Source organism: Chamaea fasciata, unplaced genomic scaffold (assembly GCF_029207755.1).
Source record: "Chamaea fasciata isolate MVZ Bird 193981 ecotype frontalis unplaced genomic scaffold, bChaFas1.0.hap1 SCAF_36, whole genome shotgun sequence".
In the NCBI taxonomy this organism is placed as follows: Eukaryota; Metazoa; Chordata; class Aves; order Passeriformes; family Sylviidae; genus Chamaea; species Chamaea fasciata.
Genome location: NW_027094121.1, coordinates 1,907,784 through 1,926,949, shown reverse-complemented (window position 1 = coordinate 1,926,949; position 19,166 = coordinate 1,907,784). Strand labels below are relative to the sequence as shown.

The 19,166-nt window shown below is 50.3% G+C and overlaps 1 long non-coding RNA gene and 1 pseudogene across 1 annotated transcript; one reads left to right on the top strand and one right to left on the bottom strand.

Moving 5' to 3' along the window:
• The first annotated feature begins 1,172 nt into the window (after positions 1–1,172).
• Positions 1,173–2,846, top strand: LOC136303539 (uncharacterized). Its single transcript, XR_010724248.1, has 3 exons — positions 1,173–1,579; positions 1,797–1,985; positions 2,762–2,846. It is a non-coding gene; the product is annotated as an uncharacterized lncRNA (long non-coding RNA).
• Positions 2,847–3,212: 366 nt separating this feature from the next.
• LOC136303528 (inhibitor of nuclear factor kappa-B kinase subunit beta-like) overlaps positions 3,213–19,166 on the bottom strand; it is a 110,708-nt pseudogene continuing 94,754 nt past the window's right edge.

Sequence of the window (19,166 nt, the reverse complement as noted above, 5' to 3'; positions counted from 1 at the left end):
CCTTGAGCTTGTTAGGGTTTTATGGGGAATAAAATCTCGAAACAGAAGGTTCATATAAAGTGTCTACTTAAGTAATCACAGTGTTCCGTGTTGTAAATGTTTGTATCAATTGTTAATGCTACGTCACACCTGTACCCTTGTTAATGCTCGTAGCTGCTCATGCCCCATTCCGTAGGGGCATAAGTTACTGTTCCACGTTTACTAGGTTAAAGACATATTTAAAGACTTATTCATTTGTATCCGTTATTGTTCCAAGTTTGCATGTGAATAAGTTCATTTGTATACCTTTACCGCTCTCCCTCACCCCCCATTTCGTAGCGGTGTCCATTTTGAAACTGTCTCCTTCCCGTGGGGCCGTGCTTCCGCTGCTCCCCTCACAGCCCTGACGGCGACACGCAAACCAGAGAACTCCCTGGGACTGCAGTGCCCACCGGAAGTGGAGTGGACACCTAAAAACCGGGGCAGCGGCTTGAAGCCAGCGCGCCCGTCCCGCCCGTCCGGCAGCGGCCGCGCCCTGGGGAGCTGCTGGGAGCCGCAGGGCGGGCGCCTGCGCCCCTCCCGCCCCGCCGCCGGCCGCTGCCTGTTGGCCGCGCTCCGGCGCCTGATGCGGAGCAGGAGGTCGGGGCGGTCGCGGCGATACCAGGGGTTCGCGTAGTGGCGCCAGGCGCCGGCATCGCCAGGCCGGCCCGGCACCTAGCGGCAGCCGTAGCGGTTGAGCTGGCGCAGGAAGTTGCGCAACCGCGTGGCCCGGAAGGTGTGCGGGGCCGGCCCCTGGGAGCCGCCCGGGCCGAGCGGCTCCCGCTCCAAGAGGGAGCGCTCGATGAGCAGCCCCCGGGCCTGGCTGTCCCAGCGCACGGAGCGGACGCGGGGGCTGTTCGCCAGGCGCCACAGCTTGGCGGGGAAGGTGCCGGCGCTGAGCCCGGCGGGCAGCGGCAGCTCCGGCATGGCGTCCATCGCCGACTGTGGCCACAACGGCCGGAGGGCAATGGCCGCGGCTCGGCTCGGCTCAGCACAGCTCGGCTCGGCACGGTAGGGCACGGGAAGCCCGTGGCCAGGGCGGGCTCTGGGAGCAGTGGTGGACTCTGTCCCCACGCTGCATCCTGTACCTGAGTCACCGTCGGTGACGGAGGAAAAGGACATTGCTTTGTCTTGGCTGGGGAAAGGATGAAAAGGGGACATGAGAAAGCATTCTTTTGGTCACCTTTTCAGCAGACTAGCTGTTTTTTTCTCGCCATCTCTGCCTGTTTTTTGCAGAGTTGGAACATCTCTCATGATTTGGAGTCAGCAACAGCAGCAGGAAGGGGCAGTGATTTTGTCAGCATTGTCATCAAAACGCTAGTGCTGCCCCATGGATGGATGTTGCTTGATGCAAGGGATGAAAGGCCTTCACTTGTAGGGAGCTCACACCGGTGTCTTCCCAAAGGATGTTGCCATTTTCTTTCCTCAGGAATCGCTTCTTCTGTTTTTCCCCCCATCTGGGGAGATTTCCAATGCAAATGCCTCCTGCAGCCAGCTCCTGCCAATGCAGACTGACAAAGATCTTGCAATGGACAGAGACTCCCTCGGCTGGTGTGGAGAGGTGAGGGGGCAAGGTTTGTCCTTTAGTCTTGAAGTCTTGCTGGGGAGCTGATTGTGCTTTGGGGGACTGACGAAAATGATGTGTCCTGAAAGACCGCAGAGACTTTGGGGTTGTCATCTTGGGGCAGAAATTTCTGTCTGAGAACTTTTTGAAATGCTTCATTTATATATATATATATAATTTTTTTTTAATTTTTTTTTTTTTTCCCCCTCTGCAGAGAACCTTTTTGTACCTTTTGGGGAACTTCCCTCTGCTGGTCTCCCAGATCCGGCCGTTTCCCAGGGTTCCTTCCCAAAGTGAGGAGTAGCCCATGGCCTCCACTCTCCAGCTGGAACAGAAAGAAGCACAGAGCTTGCTATTGCAGGAGAAGAGCTTCTCTTTCCTGCCGGCTTTCCCTTTGGGGCAGGTTGGTATGTGCTCATTTGATAAAGGGTGGTTTAACATCGGGAGGAGTTGCATTTCAAACTGCTCCAGCCTCGAGCTCTTGTGTGGGTATCCTTGGACAAAAGGCCTCCCTGTGTGAGCTCCCAGTGGGCTGGTTCAGTAAGGAAGTTGATATTTCAGGCTTGTGACTGCTGAAAGCAGTTGGTTTCTGGAGGTGTCCGGAGCTGGGAGCGACGACTTTTCTCACCTGGCTGCAGAAAAGGTAGTTGGAAAGTGGGGATTGCACTTGCAGAGATGGCAATCAGGGGTGTTTTCCAAGAAATGGGCTGGCAGAGAGGCAGGTCTTGTGCTCAACTGGCTGTGTGTTTGTTTTGGTGGTGGGGAGATGTTGTAATGAATCAGCCGAGACTCCATATCCTTCATGCAGATAAAGCCAATTCTTTATTCACATCACTTATTTTATCCAGTTTTCAGGGACCTCATGTGCAGCACCCATTGACTGGTAGTTTTCTTACTGCCTCATTTATTGGTCAGAAGGTCATTTGTGTGTATGTGCTAAGTTTCAGGTTGTTTCCATTTTTCCTTGGTGGGTTCTGATGGAACAGAGCTAATATTTATGCAGATGCACTTGTTTTTCTCCCTAAGAATAGGTTGTTGTGTGAACAAACTTCTCTTTCTCTAAACAGTTTTCAACTGGGAGCTTGCAGGCTATTGCTAGCTGCTTAGCTGAAGTAGCATGGCCTCATCCATATTCCATAAGACCTTTCTTTAATAACATTTTTTACTTGTCTGCAACAGGGAGAGTCACAGACACAGACACCAGCTGAAGCAACAGTGTAATTTACTATCATGCAGGAGTGCAAAGGCAAATCAGAAAAGAAGAAGGTAAGCAATGCACCTTATCACTGGTACAAAAGGTTGCCTCTAGTGGTTAAGAAAGATACATCAGCAGACACCCTTTTTACTTTATCCTTCATCCAGATCCACTCATCAGGTGGGGAAAGCTGTCCCAGCAAAGCTCGGGAAAGTCACTGCGAGGAACTAGGAAATCCTACACTGCCTCCCCCTTTCTTGGCCACCAGGCTTCTGACTGCACTGTGAGAGTAGCCCAGCTTTGACAGTGGTGAACGAGCAATCTGACAGACCTTCTGGGGCAGGAGATCTGATTTCCTTCTCCTCTTATTTTCTCCCTGAGCCTGTCCAGGGCTCAAGGAGGAAGCAAGGCCAGATGTAGCCTTGTCTGATTTCTTCATGCTGAAAGATAAAGACGTGTTTCACCAATGAATGAATGAATGCATAGACCCTATTGATAGTAACGCTTGGTTAAGGAGCAGATCCATTGAACATTTGGTTGGAAGGGTCATCCAGAGGGCAGATTTAGCTCAGGGCCTGTTGTTCAGGCCTTAGTCCTTCAGTATGTTGTGGTGCAAATCAATGCCCTGGAAAGCTGGAAACAAATGAGTCCCTCTTGAGCACGTTTCAGAGCGGGAGCAGGATTAGCCCTGCAAGGCCGGGCTAGGGCCGAGAGCAGAGGGCCAGCAGGCTGCATTTGCCCAGAGGCAGCCATCCAGACCAAGAAGGCCACTGGTGCCCAGGGCCTGAGGTGCCCGAGGCTGCCTCCCCGCTGAGCAGCTCTGCAGAGCCCGTGGAGCGCAGGGTCCCGGGCAGCCAGGGCAGCCTGGCTGCCTTGGAGCACGAGGGGTGTCCCAGAGAAGCTGCGGCCCTTTGCTTTTTAACTGTTGCTCAGAGTCTTGTCATTAATCCACACTGTCTGACATGTTTTCCTTTCCTCTCACATATTGAAGAGAGCTTTTTGAGAAAAGTGGCTGATGTAGTTTCTGCTGGTGCTGGTGCTTTTGTCTGCAGGTCAGGGCAGGTGGTTTGAACCAAGGACGGAGTCCGCAGTTAGCACTGCAGTTTTGCCAAGTCAAGAAAACCGTTCACAACTGGGTGACCGATGCTGAGCCGCTTTGCTAGTTTTTGGAAAGTTATGACCTTAAAAAACCCAACAAATGTTCCTCCATGAGGGTACCAGCAGTGTACCAAAGATCCCAACTTTTTCCACCTCTTTTCTGTGTCTTTGGTGTTTCTAAGTTCCCCATTCCCCAGCAGGAATGAAAGCATGGATGATAATGTGAGTGATTTGAGAGCTGTGTGTTGTGCCCTGCCACATCAGCGTTGATGACAGGCTGGACATGGACAGGTGTGTCGAGTTCAATTCATCCCAGTTCTGTGCCAACAGCAGCCCCAAGATGCCGAGAAGAACAAGGACGGTGGGTGGGTGTGCATGCACAGCCCTGTGGCCTGACTGCTGTGTGGGCAGAAGGTTCTCAACAGCAGTACATCTTCACTCCCCCAAGTGGGAAGAATATATCAAATCTATATGAAATGAAAATATTTATGAAAATGCACTCAATGGTACATATTTATATGTATCATACATGCAATTTATCAAATATAATGCTGCATATTATATATTTTGATATGCCATAATAATAGAATATATCAAATATATAGTTGATCTTTTCCTAAGCTATTGCCTGTGGGTCCTAGAGGCCATCTCCTAGTGTTACTACATTTGTGCCTTCTGGTACTAGTTCTTATAGCAGCAACTCCCCTGGGAGTTCCTCCAGGGAACTTCACAGCAAGGGCTTCCATCACTGTTGTGGCTGTGGGAACTTGTTGCTGGCCAGTTCTCCCCCAGAATCCTTGTGGATTCTGGAGCATGTCAGCACAGGTGTCCGTGGCCCTTCCTTCATCCCCAGCCTGCAGCACTCACAGCCCTGCGGCCTCCCCCTTGCTGCAGCTCATTTGCAAAGTGCTGCCAAAGGCAGCGGAGCTGGCTCAGGATCCCTGTTGGCTCCTGGGCTCCAGGATGACCTTCAGAGGGACACTTGGAGCGCTTCCTGAAGAGCTGCCCGTGGCATGGCAGGTGGATTTGTCCTCCCTAGGTGGCTCTGGTTGGAGCTGGATGCTCCGTGGAATCCCGGAGTTTTCTCAGCTGCCTTTGCAGCGAGTTCTCAGCCAAGGTGTGGCTCTGCTGCCATCCCAAATCTGCACCTGCCCTGCCCAGCCTGAGTGCAAGTGGGGCATGTGCTGGGCATGGATGGAGATTTTCACAGCCAAAATCCTCCAATATTTGCAACTGCTCATTGCTCTGGACAGCACAAATCACAAAACACCCATCGCAGTTGACAATTGTAATTTCTTGCAGATTCCTACAGCTGCACTGCTGATCGACAAATGCACAAGAATTGATTTCACATGAAAAATGTCATTTATTACAAATTGCTTCTACTGTGCTGACAATATACAATGATATATTTAATTTAACTATATATCTCAATTTAAGTTAAAAAAGGAATTTATTAGATTTTTACAACAATGCTATGTAAAAATATAGAAATATCCACTTCAGTTAAGAAAACCTTAATTTATTGCCAACATCTACAACAACTCACTAGACACAAAGATCAATTAGGTGTTTAGCAACTTAATTTATTACATATTACTGCAAGCCTAAAGCCCATCTAGGAATACAAAAATATCAGTATTTCTATCTAAACAGTCCTCTAGGAAGATCTCAATCGATACAATGATGCAACTATACATCTCCATACCTGCTGAAATAAAAAGATACACCCAGATACACCCACCTCAAAATACAGAAGTAAATGCACATGTGTAAATATAAAGCTAGATATATTTATATTGCTCTTTCTCGTACGTGGGAAGATCGCACATAATCAATATGATTTATAAGCAAGCCTCACTTTCTTGATCAAAAGGCACACATTATATTGAGGCTACTTCTTATTATGCACACTTGTTAACATTTGATTGGTTACAGTAAAAGAAAACTATATACTTGTTATCACTAAGCTTCTCCCTCAAACTTCTCAACTCCAAGGCTTTGTTATGGTAACACAGCTGCATTCAGGGTCATGCTGACCTCGCAGGCTTCTGTGCAAGTGATTTCAGCAAAGCTCTCTCGTGTCTACGTGGCCTTGGTCATGTAGCCATTCCTCAACATATTTACTTCTAGGAATACCAATATACCTATTTAAAGAGCCATATAACTCCAACTGCATAAATAGAAATACCTACACAACTGTATTCATAGGAAATAGAATTAAACACACATAGAACAGTGTACTTACATATACATATACTTACATCCATATATACATATGTTATTACAAAGACGTATGCATATATACAGACACAAAAATACATAGCATACATTTATAAATATAACAACATATAGATAGAAATATTCCCATACAAATAGCACATACCCACATGTATAAATATCCATATAATTATCCCTCTCTATGTTCAAGTCCATATATCTTTAAAAAGAACTCGAAGCAGAGGGATTCCAGCCGCCCCATCTTCAAAACCTTTCACTCCATCCTTGCTTTCCCCCCTGCAGAGCAGCACCCCTGGACAAGGACAGCAGATGGCACTGGCTCAGGGGACAGTGCCTGGGGCCACCGGCAGCTCCCAGCGCTCCAGGGACACCCGGGGCTGGAACTGCTGCTCCGCCCGGCCCGGCCGCCAGCTCGGACCCAGCACAGCAACAGGGGACACAGGGGGCACAGGGGGAGAAACAAGAGCTGAAACAGGCAGCTGAGTGGGGGAAAGAGGTAAAAATGCAGCCTACGCCTACACAAACGTCAGTCTCTCCATCTGTATCAACTCACAGACCAAGGCAGAGCGTTTGCTTTGTGATGTCAGGGCACGGTTGCCACGTGGTCGTGGTGACATCACGAGGTTGCCTTGCTGCACGGAAGGCCTCAGGGGTGTCAGAGCAGCTCTTGAGCTTGCTCAGTGCAGGAGCGTCCTGCAGCTTGAGGCGACTGTCAGTGGGCACGTGCACACTGACAGGAGACTTGCTTTTTGATAGTGTTAGAGAACAGTTGGCAAACTTGCACAGCAGTTGCCACAATGATTGGGCAACTGGCTGCTGTAGTTTGCTCCGTTTATGGAGTTGGATATTCCACCTATTTCCTGACTCACCTGGCACGTAAGTAGAAGTTTTCCCTGGGTGTCACCTAACTTGCCTTTTGTATGTCTTCCTGCTCTTTCTTGGGCATTGAGTTGATTTGGAAACAGAAAGACCTTTTGGATGCCACTTGGGTAAAGGTGCTGTCAACACGTTCAGCTCAAAACGGGCTGTCTGGAGCAACGGCCGTGCGGGCAGCATTTGCAAGGGAACCTGCAGGGGTTGCGTTCCCTCCATGGGAGAGTCTGTGGCAGCAGAGTCTGTCATTTCCTCCATTTGCTGGGTCAAGCAGGACAACTCTGAAAATGTAGACTGGGAGGCCTTCTTGGAAGATCTTCTAAAAATGCTGTGGTTGTCTCCAGTTTTCTCAAAGCATCTGCTTCATTTTCCCTTGCCCACTGCAGGTCACCTGAGCCGGGTATTCAGAGGTGCTGATGCTGAGGTGAGTAAGAAAGGCACATTTGATGTTCCTGGTGTTTAAAATTGTGCAGCAAGCTGTGAGCTTGGCCTGTGGCAGTAGAGTGTAGAGGGCCAGCTGAGTAGGCTGCAAGAAAATCCATTTCCATGTCTACAGCAGCAAGAGCAAAGGCATCACCGGCTATTTCCTAATTTTCCATTCCAGAGCTTTAAAAGAACTAAAAGCCCAGTTTTGCTGAGAGAACGTTGCTTCCTGATAGTAGCCAGGGAGGAATATGTAATTTGGAGCAATTTGCAGTGTCCAGTTGAATCAGCCCATTAGAATTTAGTCTGAGGGACTTAGAATATCCTTGCTCTCCAAGTTGATGATTTGTGCTTAGTAGAGCTGGTTCTAGAGCTGAAGAGAAGGAAGGTTCTAAATGAGCCTGTATCTCACGCTCCTGTCTGTCCACAGATCATTGAAGGAAGAACAGACTCCCCTCCGGCTTCCTCTGCTCCTGGACAAGAAGCCGAAGAGGAGCCAAATGACCACAAGGCTCCAGCTGTGGTCACACCACAGCCGCAACTTTCCAAGACGGTAAGTGCCACTTCTGGAGGGTGCTGTCTTTAGTGCGAGGCAGAGCTGCAAGTTTCTGAGCAGCCAGCTCTTGCTGTTGGTGGCTGAGGATGCCGAGTGCTGCAGTCCTGCCAGACCTAGCCATTCCCCTCAGCCAGTGACAGCTGGAAAATGGGCTTTGAGCTGCCATGTTTAGGCCCCAGCTGGCTGGGATTCTGATAGGGGCCAGCCTGGAGCAGGAAGGTTCCCTGTCTGCAGAGGAGGGAGCATGTCAAAGGCACTGTGCTCAGCCTTGGTGGATACGTAGGGGACGCTGTGGTCTGGGGACACCTGTCCCCCTCCACAGACTCGCCAAGTACCCACAGGCACAAAAAGTATTGATGTGACAACACAAGCTTTTTGGGGCGGTTTGTCCCCACGAGCTTCTTGGCTGTGCTTACCTGGGAGCATTTCAGAGACACACTGGGGACGTGGAGCTTCTGCTTCAAGTCAGGGATTTTGGTGCCTTGGTTGCCAGGTTGTTCTTTTGGTAAAATGGAAGCAGAGGTGGGCAGGGAAGCAGAAAGAAGTGGCTGAATTAATGTGAATTGTGGGCAGAAAGGTGAAAAAGCTGAGCCTGACAGCAGCTCCCAGTCACTGGCTGACAGCACCTTCCTAAGGGCTTGCATTTAAAATGGGATCTGGGGCTAATCTCTGCCAGCCACTTTTCTGACACAAACTCTTTTGTTGTCTCAGATCTCCACAGGCTCTTCTATTGAAGCTGCAGCAGCAGGAGCAGCAGTGTCACCTGAAGGGGCCTGGCCTGCCCCAGCTGAGCAGTGGAGCCTGGGCAGTTCCTTCATCTCCAGCACTGACAAAGCTGCTGCTCAGCAACAGGAGATGGAGTATGATGAGGATGACTTCCTGGGGTTCATGAGTACGTCTTGTGTCTTTCTTCTCTGAGGGACAGTGTATTGTGAGCACGTGTCAGCATAGCTGGACCCATTGATCCTCCTCATCTCAGTGCCCTTTGTGATTGTACAGCACAAGTCATTGAAGCTGCTTCTTGCCCAGAGCAGCTGCCCGTCCTGTGCCCTCAGATAAGACCTGGTGGGGCTGAGAAGAGAGCCCAGCTGACTCTCTGCCTCCCATCACCTGTTGGCACAAAAGGGCACTGACGTGCACCTGGGTGTGTCTGCTCTCCAAGCCAATCCTGCTGTGTCCTCAGTGGGGGCAGCAGCTTGGAAGGGGCTGGGTGTGGCCGTGCCTTCTTGCCATTGCTTGTCAGTGCTGGTGCCTGGGCTTTGGCAGCTTTGTGGCGGTGGCTGCCCTGGCCCTGAGGGCTGGTGTGAGCGCCGAGGCTGGAGCCTTCCTTAGCTGGGAGAGTGCCGCTGCCGGCCGGCCGCTGCAGCGCGGAGCTGCCCCGAGGCAGCAGCCCCTGCTCTGGGCCGGCTCCTGCGCGGCCTGGGCTGGGCTCACAGAGGGTCAGCATCTCCTCTGGGCAGCTGTCCGTGTCCCGCCGGCACCTGAGGAGCACTGCTGTCCTTGCTGCCCTTGCCCGCTGCGGGAAGGTGGGCACGTGTGCGGGGCTGAGAGGGCGAGTGCAATGGCAGGGACTGATCCCTGCTGTCAGGGGGAGGAGAAGCAGTGTGGTTCTTCACGTGGGCCACGGGCAAGGGCGTCTTCCAGCTCAGCCTGCTCATCAAGGGTGAGGGTCCTGCTGCTGAAGGCCCCTTGGGGTTGTTTAGAGCATGAGCTGCTTGGGTTTACAAAGGGAAAGGCATTCCTTTGGGAAACTGCTGCAAGGTGGGGAAGATGCCCTCCTCTCCTGGGAATGCATCTCCCTGTGCTTTGTTTTCTGCCAAGGCATCTCTTCAAAGGACTGTAGAAAATCATTCTCTGTGCTGACCTGCTTGTACTGCAGAGCTGCCTGTCTTGTTGCAATTGTTGTTGTTGTTGTTGTTGTTACTCAGCTGGCCACAAAGGACTCAGAAGGCCAGACTGTAGAGCCCCAGCAGGGCTGCCTTTTGTATCTCTTGGATAGTGGGATGTCTGCTTTCAAGTGAGCATTTTGCATTTTGTTTCCCTCAGGGCAAATGGTGAGCACAGAAAATCCCCGGAGGAAATACACCGAAAAGGAAATTGTTGGCAGAGGGTGAGTCCAACCACAGTTGCTTCTACGCAGTCATGGGGCAGCTGATTTGCTGCTGGAATATCTGTCAAGTGTGAAGTCAGGCAAGCTGCAAACATATTCAGACACTGGGGTTAGTCTGCCCCATCTCCCAGTACCGGCTGGAATTTGGAAGTGTGGTCAGAAGGCATTATCAAAGACACTTCTATTTCATTGCCAGAAACAGCAACCTACCCCCTATCATAGCAGTCAGATAACACTTCTCAGGAGCATTTCTTCCCAAGAGTTTGCTGAAGGAAATAGTCTGTGGTGAGGATAAAAACCGCCCAGTTTAGAAACTGAAATCCACGATGAAAGAATCACCTGGCCTTTGGAGCTGAGGCACTAAACCCCAATGCTTCAGAAACAGGCCCAGTGCCCATGCACTGGAGAGGAACATGCATCATCTGCCTTCTGGCAGTGCCCTCCTGCATGCTGCAGGTTGGAGGCATTTCCAGCAGACATCTCCTGTCTGGGCTGGCTTTCACTCCAAGGTCTAAATGGCTTCTCCTTTCTTTGCTGCTGTTTTGTTTCTAGGGCTTTTGGAGAGGTTTGCAGAGCCATCGACACTGCCACGGGCGGAGAGGTAAATGTCAAGAGCCCCTGCAGATTCTGCTGCTCTCCAGGGCTTTCCTGTCTCGTGTCAGCTGCGGCTGCAGCTGTGGCTAGAGCTGTGCTGCAAAGGCACAAGAAGCACAGACTGGTGCCAGCCTGCCAACTGCATTTGGGGCAGTCTTTGTCCTGCTCAGCTGCCAGAAGGAAGGCAAGGAGGGCAGCGGTTCCTTTCAGAGAAGGATGCTCTCCCTGGCTCTCAATTGCTCAGACAAAGGAGCATCTCACTGCTCTCTGGGGCTACGGCTTCAGAGTCCTGAATTCTCATTTCTGGCTGCCAGCAAATACATCTGAATGTTCCTGGCAGTTCCTTAGCCACCTGCAGTGCTGCACTTGGGAACTGCACGTAGGGAGAGATCTGCAAGGTGTCCCTAAAAGCCCCAAGCCCTGCCTATAGCCCGAGATGTATCCACAGAGTACCAAGTCACGCATTACTTCTTCTCAAGTACAGACAGACAGAGAGTGTGCTCAGAGCTTTGGGGGGGTGAGAGTTGACACACCATTGCTAACAAGTGGACAAGGCAAAATGTGGTCAGTGGCCACGTGTCCTGGATCTGGCCCCCAAAGGAGCAGAGAAATGGGCTGTAGGAATGTCACTTCCTAATTACTCCTTTGTCTAATTACAAGGCACTTTGGCACGGCTTGGCGGTGTCATTGCAAAATCTCTCTCCCCATGTGTGTTTTGGTCTCATTCCGCCAGCTTCTAAAGTTACTGATTTTCAATGTCATTCTAGGTGGCCATCAGGAAAATCTATCTTCGGGGACCGAGCGAGATGGAGGATATTGTTACTGAAATCACGGTCATGAAGAGGAATATGAGTCCCCATCTTGTCCATTATTTAGACGGGTGAGTGGTCGTGGTCTCATCCCATGAAGGTTTGTTTACATAGTAAAAGTATGCAAGGTTAAAACCCCACTTTGGACACTGGCAGAAAAGAAAGCTGTTAATTATTGCTTCATTATTATTTCTCTACTCATCTCCAATGGATGGGAAGAGAGTGCAGTTTGTCTCCATGAGTCATCTCTGGCTTTCCAACACATAGTTGAAAAATTGTTCAAAAACCTGCATCATCTCTACCATAAGAAGTCAGTACCCTGTAAGTTCGCTGCCTCCATGTTGTCTCAGGATGGATTTTTTAAGGTTTCTTCAATGCTGATGAAGCATGCTAGGGAGGATTTCCCTTGGATTGTTGCCCCTCTTTTCCAGGGCTGGCCATGCCAGGAACACTAGGTGCTTCTTTCCAGAAATACCACATGGGACAGGTTTTTCATCTTGGCTGTTACTAAACTGCACTTTTTGATTGCTGGCCATCAGAGACATCTCCTTTTGACAGATGTGCTGTTCTCCTTGAGACTACACAGACTGCAAACAACCCACAGCCCGGAGGGAATGTCTTTAATTCTTTTAATTCTGTCCTTGTCACAAAGCGACCCAGAAACAAGAATCAAGCAAAGGAGCCAACGAATGCATGTTCATCTGCATGGCCTTGTTCCCTTCTTTCAGCTACCTTGTGCATGAAGAACTGTGGCTGGTGATGGAGTACATGGATGGAGGCAGTCTTTACGACACAATCCAAAAGACTCGCCTGACAGAAGACGAGGTTGCCATCATCAGTCGGGAGGTCAGTCGGGGATCCCAGCTGTGCTTCCCAGAGCTTGGGCAGGATTGTCTGGGAAAGGGGCTCAGAACAGGAGCGATTCCATGAGCCAGGCTTTGTTTCTGTGTGGCTGATATGCTCTGGGCAAGCAAGAGCCTCTCAAATGAACTGCCTGCCAGTGCCCCTGCACTCACTGGACTCTGTTCTTGTCCTCTTGTCTCCTGCTGTTGCATTCTCACTCTGGCTCTTGTATTTGCTCTTCTCCATCTTGCCTCTCTAAACTTTGGTCTGTTGGCACTGCATTCCTTGCCTGTAAAAGCAAAGGTGGTGGTGGTGGGAGCATTTGAAAGGACCAGCAAAGAAGAAAGAGAGACTCATTTCTCTGAGTCCTCAGCTGGAAAGGTTAGCAGTGCAGCCAGAGTGCTGTGTGCTTCTGAGCACATCCACTGCAGCAGCAGTCATCCTGGCTGGTTTGCAGGGCAGAGTCTACACCAGCAGTTGCTGTTGCTCTTTGGCAAGCTGACATGCCTTTCTTTAGAAAGGTGCTGCCCTGCCTGTGTTGGAGCAGCGAGCTCTTCCCCTCAGTGGCACTGTGTTCTGCCATTACTCCTCATTCCCCTGGAGAGGGAATCTTGGAGAGCTGTTTCCTTTCTTGTGTGATGAAATCACATCACTGATATTTGCCCTCCTGTTTCTGGTTTCTCTCTCAGTGCCTGCAAGGACTGCATTTTCTCCACGCCAACCATGTGATGCACAGAGATTTGAAAAGCCTCAACATCCTTCTCAAAACGGATGGCTCTGTCAAGCTGGGTCAGTATATTCTTGGGCAGGTGCAGCGTTCCAGGGATATGTGGGCTGTGGGGCTGCTTTTGAGTGAGTGCCAGCCCCCCCAAAATGGCGCTGGTGGCAGTGCAGGGAGCCTGTTGTGAGCTGACCACGCGGTTGCAACGTGCACAGACCTATGGCAAGGCTCGAGCAGTCCACAGTGGCATTGCTCTGTGCGTGTCCCTTCCAGAGGGAGGGAGCTACACGTCTAAAGTTTGAAAAGCCCCTGCTGGAGGCAGTGTAAAAAATGTGGGGATTTCTGAAGCAGCCAGCACCATATTTCCTTGGCTAAAGTCCTGAGGAAACAGAGCAGGGACAGTTGTCCAGGAGATTCAAGAGCACATTCTCAAACTTCTACCGGGAAATTCTTTTGCGTGCTTTCATAATTGCACAGGATTCAAATAAAAACAGTCTTTTGCTCTCTCCCCAGCTGATTTTGGCCTCTCTGCTCAACTCACCCCTGAGCAGAGTAGACGGAGATCGGTGGTCGGGACTCTTCAGTGGATGGCACCTGAAGTGAACGGTGAACCCTATGGGCCCAAAGTGGACATATGGTCTTTGGGAATCGTGGTCATTGAAATGGTGGAAGGAGAAGCTCCTGACTGGGAGGAAAATTCTGCCATGGTAAGGTGTAAATACTCTCTGATCCCGCTGTCTTTCTCCCCCATCCCACGTTCTGTGTGCCACTGGACAAAGTGCCATTGCCATCCGCTGGAACTACTTCCACCACGGTCCCTTTCTGAAAATGTCCCGGCAGCACATCAGCATCTGCTGGGGTTTTGGTTGCATCCGTGGGGGAACTCAAGCCTTAGCCCAGGCAAACAATCTCCCTTCTCAGGCAACACTGGGCTTTGGCTTAGAAGTCGTTCCAGCTCTTTTGGCTTTGTAGACAGCCCTAATAGCAGCAAACAAGCATCTTAGAAGTGGTGTTATCTTTCCTGAAATGAAGGAAAGTAACCCAAACCCAAGAATGTTTATAAAACAGTGGTTTGGAGAGAAGAAGTGCACCCCCATTCTTCTCACAAGGAAATTTGCCTGAAACCTTGACAAGAGGGTGTGAAGGCCACAGAGTCTCTTGTGCTTCTTGTGCGGTGCTGCTGAAACACTCAGTGACCGTCTTTCTTTCCTAACCCAAGCCATCACCTCCATGTCACTAAGATGAAGCCTGGCCATGTGGAGAGCCGGCCAAACCCACCCCTTTGTTTCCAGGCACTTTCTAGGATGGCCATGCCATTAATGCATTGACTTGAGTGTCCAAATGAGCAGAGGGCTACCACATGGATGGCGTTTCTCCCTCTTCTGCTTTGACCACCAAAATTTTCCTTTTGCTGCCTAAGGGAAGCTGAAATTTGCAGTCTGATGAGAGACGGAGGTGCAGGTGTTTCCTGTGTGCCCAAAGAGGCATTTTCGTCCCAAGACATTTGTGCATGCATCTTCATGTGTCTGTGTGGAAGATGAGATTCCAAATGTTTGTTTCCTTACCTGAGGAATAACTGAGGGATTTCCTTTCTTTGCTTGCAATTCCCATTGTTTTCAAGAACCAAGGAAAAAGCTTGATGACTTTGGTTTGATGGCAGCTGTGCTTAAGGGACCAACAAGTGCTGCAGAGATGCTTTTCATGTAATTATCTTTGGAAATAGTAGAGTGAGTTAGTAGAGCAAAGTCCCTCTTCCAAATAGCCTGTCAAGCTGCTCAGGTGAATCCTCAGAGAAGGAAACCTGCTTTTGCTGCTATTGTTTCCACTAACAAGGCCAGTCAATGAAATCAGCTGCCAAGGCAAAAGCTGCTGGATGCTGGAAAAGCTGTGGCTGCATTGGGCTTTGGGTGTTTTGTTGGTCCAGGAAAGTCATCTCTGCCTCTGTGCCACGGCAGAAAGTGCCACTGCAGAGTGCACCTGAAACAATGGGATCTGGGAGAGCAGTTCCAGACGTGAAAGAAGCGGGTGAGAAACTCGTGTTTCCTTTTTCTCCAGGCTCAACTCCTGAAAGCCACCAAAGGGATCCCAAAGCTGCAGCAGCCCAAGCTCCTCTCCCCTTTTCTGCGTGACTTCCTGAGCTGCTGCCTGCAGAGAGACGAGGCGCGGCGCTGGTCTGCCAAGGAGCTGCTGCAGGTAAAATGCCAAGGGGCTGCAGGGGAAACAGTGTCCCAGGGACGGGCTCCTCCTGCACTGAAGTGCAAGGCATCAGGGGAGCCTCCTCCTCCTCACCTCCACTCTTGGTGCTGTTCAAATGAGAACAGTCAGGAATCCTAGACTGGGCTGGGCTGGCAAGGGCCTGTAAGGGTCATCTGCTCCAAGTGCCCTGCAATATGACCAGGGACCTCTTTCAAGAGATCAGGATGCTCAGACCGGAGATATTTCCAGGCCTGGGGCACATAGCAGCTCTTGCAGCAAGCTGTGCCAATGTGGCCCCACTGTTGCTCCTTAGATGTACTCTGATTCAATCTCCTTTTCCTTTGATAAATATTGCCCTGCCTTTGAGGCTCTTAGCTTGCAAAGTAATGGTTCATTCTTGTTTTTTTTTTTTTTTTCTTTGTGCAGCATCCATTTGTAACATCAGCCAAGCCTGTGTCCAGCCTGGTGCCACTGATCACTTCAGTGAAAGAGTGGAAGGAGGAGACAGGAATCAGACAACTGTTTTCTCCAACACCAGTATAGAGAAGGATTGTAGAATAGGACTGTAGAGTAGGATTGCAGCTAGGACAGTGGAGTAGGATAGTAGCATAGGATTGGAAATAAAGTTTGTGAAACCTCAACTCCTTTCAAAGATTCCCCTCCTTCTGAGCCTCTGAGAAAGCTCAACATTTTCTTCTGAAGTGTCAGTTTTTTCTTAGAGGTGGAGAGTGACATTGATGGCTTCTTTGGTACAGTTGGAAAGTGGGGAAGGCTCTCCCGAGGGGAAGCGTGGCCGTGCTGGGCACAGCACAGACCGGTGGCATCGGCCGTCCGGAGCGTGCACAGGAGCAGAGAAAGGCAAACCACAGGCGAGGGCTGCAGGCCTGGCTGAGGATTGCCACCCTTGTGCCGGCTGCCCTCTAACTCCTGGCCAAGGTGAGCAGTGTGTGCAGCGCTCTGGGCACAGGGGAGGGAGCCGGGCTGCTCCGCAGGCTCCGGCACAGGGCAGCCTCCTTCAGGCACGGCGCTTCTGCCGGGGGAAGCGCGGCCAGCGGCAGGCAGGGACAGCTTGTCAGCTCACATCTGCAGGAGCCGGGGCCTCACACGGCTCTGGGAGGAAGCGCCTGCAGTGCTGGAGTTGTGCACTGAGCCAGAGCAAAAGAGTGAAATGCAGAGTGTTCTGCAGAAATATTCCGGGGCGCCAGGCCAGCCTGCTTTGAGCTCTCTGGCACACAGCAAGCACTGTGCAATGCAGCCCTGAGCTGCTGGGAGATAGAGAGGTGTTAGAGAGGAGCCAACTGTCAGATGAAATTTAATGGGGTGACAACGTCATCAAAGCCAAAGAGAACTGTTTTTTAGGATGGATTCACCTGAGCTGGGTGTCTATCTCCCTCTCCCAAGAGCCAAACACACACACAACACACACACAGAAAATGCTGCTTTTTATTGCCTTTCCCAGCCCAGGGCGAACCGTGTCCCCTTTCCCTTTGGCCGGGAAATAGGAAACTTGTATTCTGTCCCCACCGCCTCCTTTTCTGTCCCCTCCCCTCTTCTCCTACTTCCCTTTTGGTTTGGTCTTCACGCTGGCCCCTCTCCCAGCTCACAGCAACACCCAACAAATCAACTAGAACAAACCCAAACCCTAAATAACAACCCCAAGAACCAACAGCTTTCGTTCTTTCTTCTCATAACCCTGCAGCTGCAGCAAAATATTACCTCCTATCTCACAGAGGGAATCGGGCAGGAGCCTGTGGCTCGTGCTTGAGCAGTGAACTGATTTGGAAGGGAGCAGAAGGGTTTCAGCAGGCAGTTTGTGTTTTTCTTCTGAATTGCTGAAGGAAAGACACAATGTGGCTTCAGTCAGCAAAAACATTTTCAAGGTGAATTAAAGAAATGCTTGTGAGCAATGCCCAGAGAAGGCAGGTTTTGAGAAAATATTGAACTGTAACAAATTGTGAATTCCCTTTGCATTAACAGACTGTTGAGCCCTCTATTCCTCCAGAGCAGTGATTGATGTGTGCAAGTGACTACCTTAGCCTTGAGAATAGTCTTCCCAAGAATGTAGCTGGAATGCATTCAAGGGGAAAAGAGTGGTTGTAGGAGGCTCTTGAGCATCAGAGGAGAATTGCAGCAATGGGATGTTCCCCAAATGACCACCCGAGACTCTCAAGAGAGCCCTACTCTCCTGTCAGTAACTTCTGAGAAGTGATTTAAATATGTCAACTAATTTGAGGGAATGTTTAGCCTGTGAGTTTCAGCAAAGTAATGAGTAGGTCTTATTTCCATGGTTACAAATGAGTAGGTGGGATTTCTGGCTGAGCACGTGTTAGGAAAGTGATTCCCCACGCACCCAGCACTGAAATAAAGTCATCTATTGACAGGTGAAAATGAAACCTTTTCCAGCTGTTCCCCTCGGGTTTGCCTTTCTGGGGGCCAAAGCTCTGTGCTGCAGGTGGCCCGGGTGTGTGCAGAGCAAGGCAGCCTCCACAAAGCCCTTGGTTTCCCCACAAGTCGTCATGATTTGTTGCCAGGTGTGCCCAGCTGTGGCAGGAGAAAGAGCCCGCAGTGCAGTGGGCGCCGTGCCCTGCCCGGCCAGGGCTCTCTGGCACAGAGGAGCAGCAGCAGCACCTTTCAACCCACTCCTGCCCTGGCCTCACCTGGGACACAGAAGCCTCTGGAAATCAGCACCACCTGGCCCCTTCCCAGCTTGGAGCAGCTTCTGCTGGTGGGCACATCCTGCACTTCTACTGCTTCCGAACAGGAATCAAGGCACAGGGGGAGACGGACATACAGAGAAGCCCTGGGCTAGTGCAATAAATGGGCAAATGCATGGGGGAATGTGTTAGGAATCATTTCAGCTGTCATGCCAATCCTGCCTTCTCTCCTTTTCTCCCTTCACATTTCCTGTTCTTTTCCCTCTCACATTTCCACCCCTTCCCCCTCTCGAGTCTCACAGTTTTCCTCTCATGTTTGCCTCCCAAGTTTTACTCATTTTCCCCACCCTTTTCAGCTCCCTTTCCTCACGCTTTGCCTCTCACATTTCCCCAACTTCCCGCTTTTTCCTGCTTTTTTGTTCTCTCACGATTCTCACAATTTTCCCCTCACTTATCCTGCCCTTTTCTCCCCTCATGCTTTTCTCCTTTCCTCAGTCATTTTTCTCCAAGTTGTCTCCTCATGTTTCTCACTTTTGCCCTCATGTTTCCCAGGCTTTCCCTCTTACATTTCTCCCACTTTTCCCCTCACGTTTATCATTCCTTCCCCCTCATGTTGCTTCTACTTTTCCTCTAGCATTTTCTGCCCTTTTTTCACTCCTGTTTTCTGCCACTTTTCCCATCCAACTTCCCACCCTTTTTTCCCCCCTAATGTTTCCTGCCTTTTTCTGCCCTCTGGTTTCTCCCTCTTTTCCCCTCAGGATTCTCACAATGTTCCCCTCACATTTGCTGCCTGTTTCTCTCTCTCTGCCAGTAATTTTCTCACTCTCTTCCCCTCACATTTCCCTCCATTTTTTCCTCTATGTTTTTCAGCCTTCCCTGATCATGTTTCTTAGAATTTTCCCATCATATGTCCTGCCTTTTCCTCCTCTCACCTTCCTCTCCTACTTTCACTCACATCTTCACCATTTTCCCCTCCGTTTTCTCACCCTTTCCCACACAGGTTTCCTACCCTTTTCTTCCCTCACACTTCCCTCCTTTTTCCACTCCCATTTCTCACACTTGTCACCTCATGTTTTCTGCCTTTTTCCCCCTCACATTTCTTAACCCACTGCTTCCTGTCAGTGACTCTTCCTCTTCAGTAGTTGATGAGCTTCTTTTCTTCTTTCCTGCAATCCCCTCCTCCAAAGAATGGGTGCCAGAGCAGCGCTCCAAGAAGCCCCTGCCCGTGTGTCTGCTGAACAGAATGGCTGTGCTCGACTTGAACAATCTCG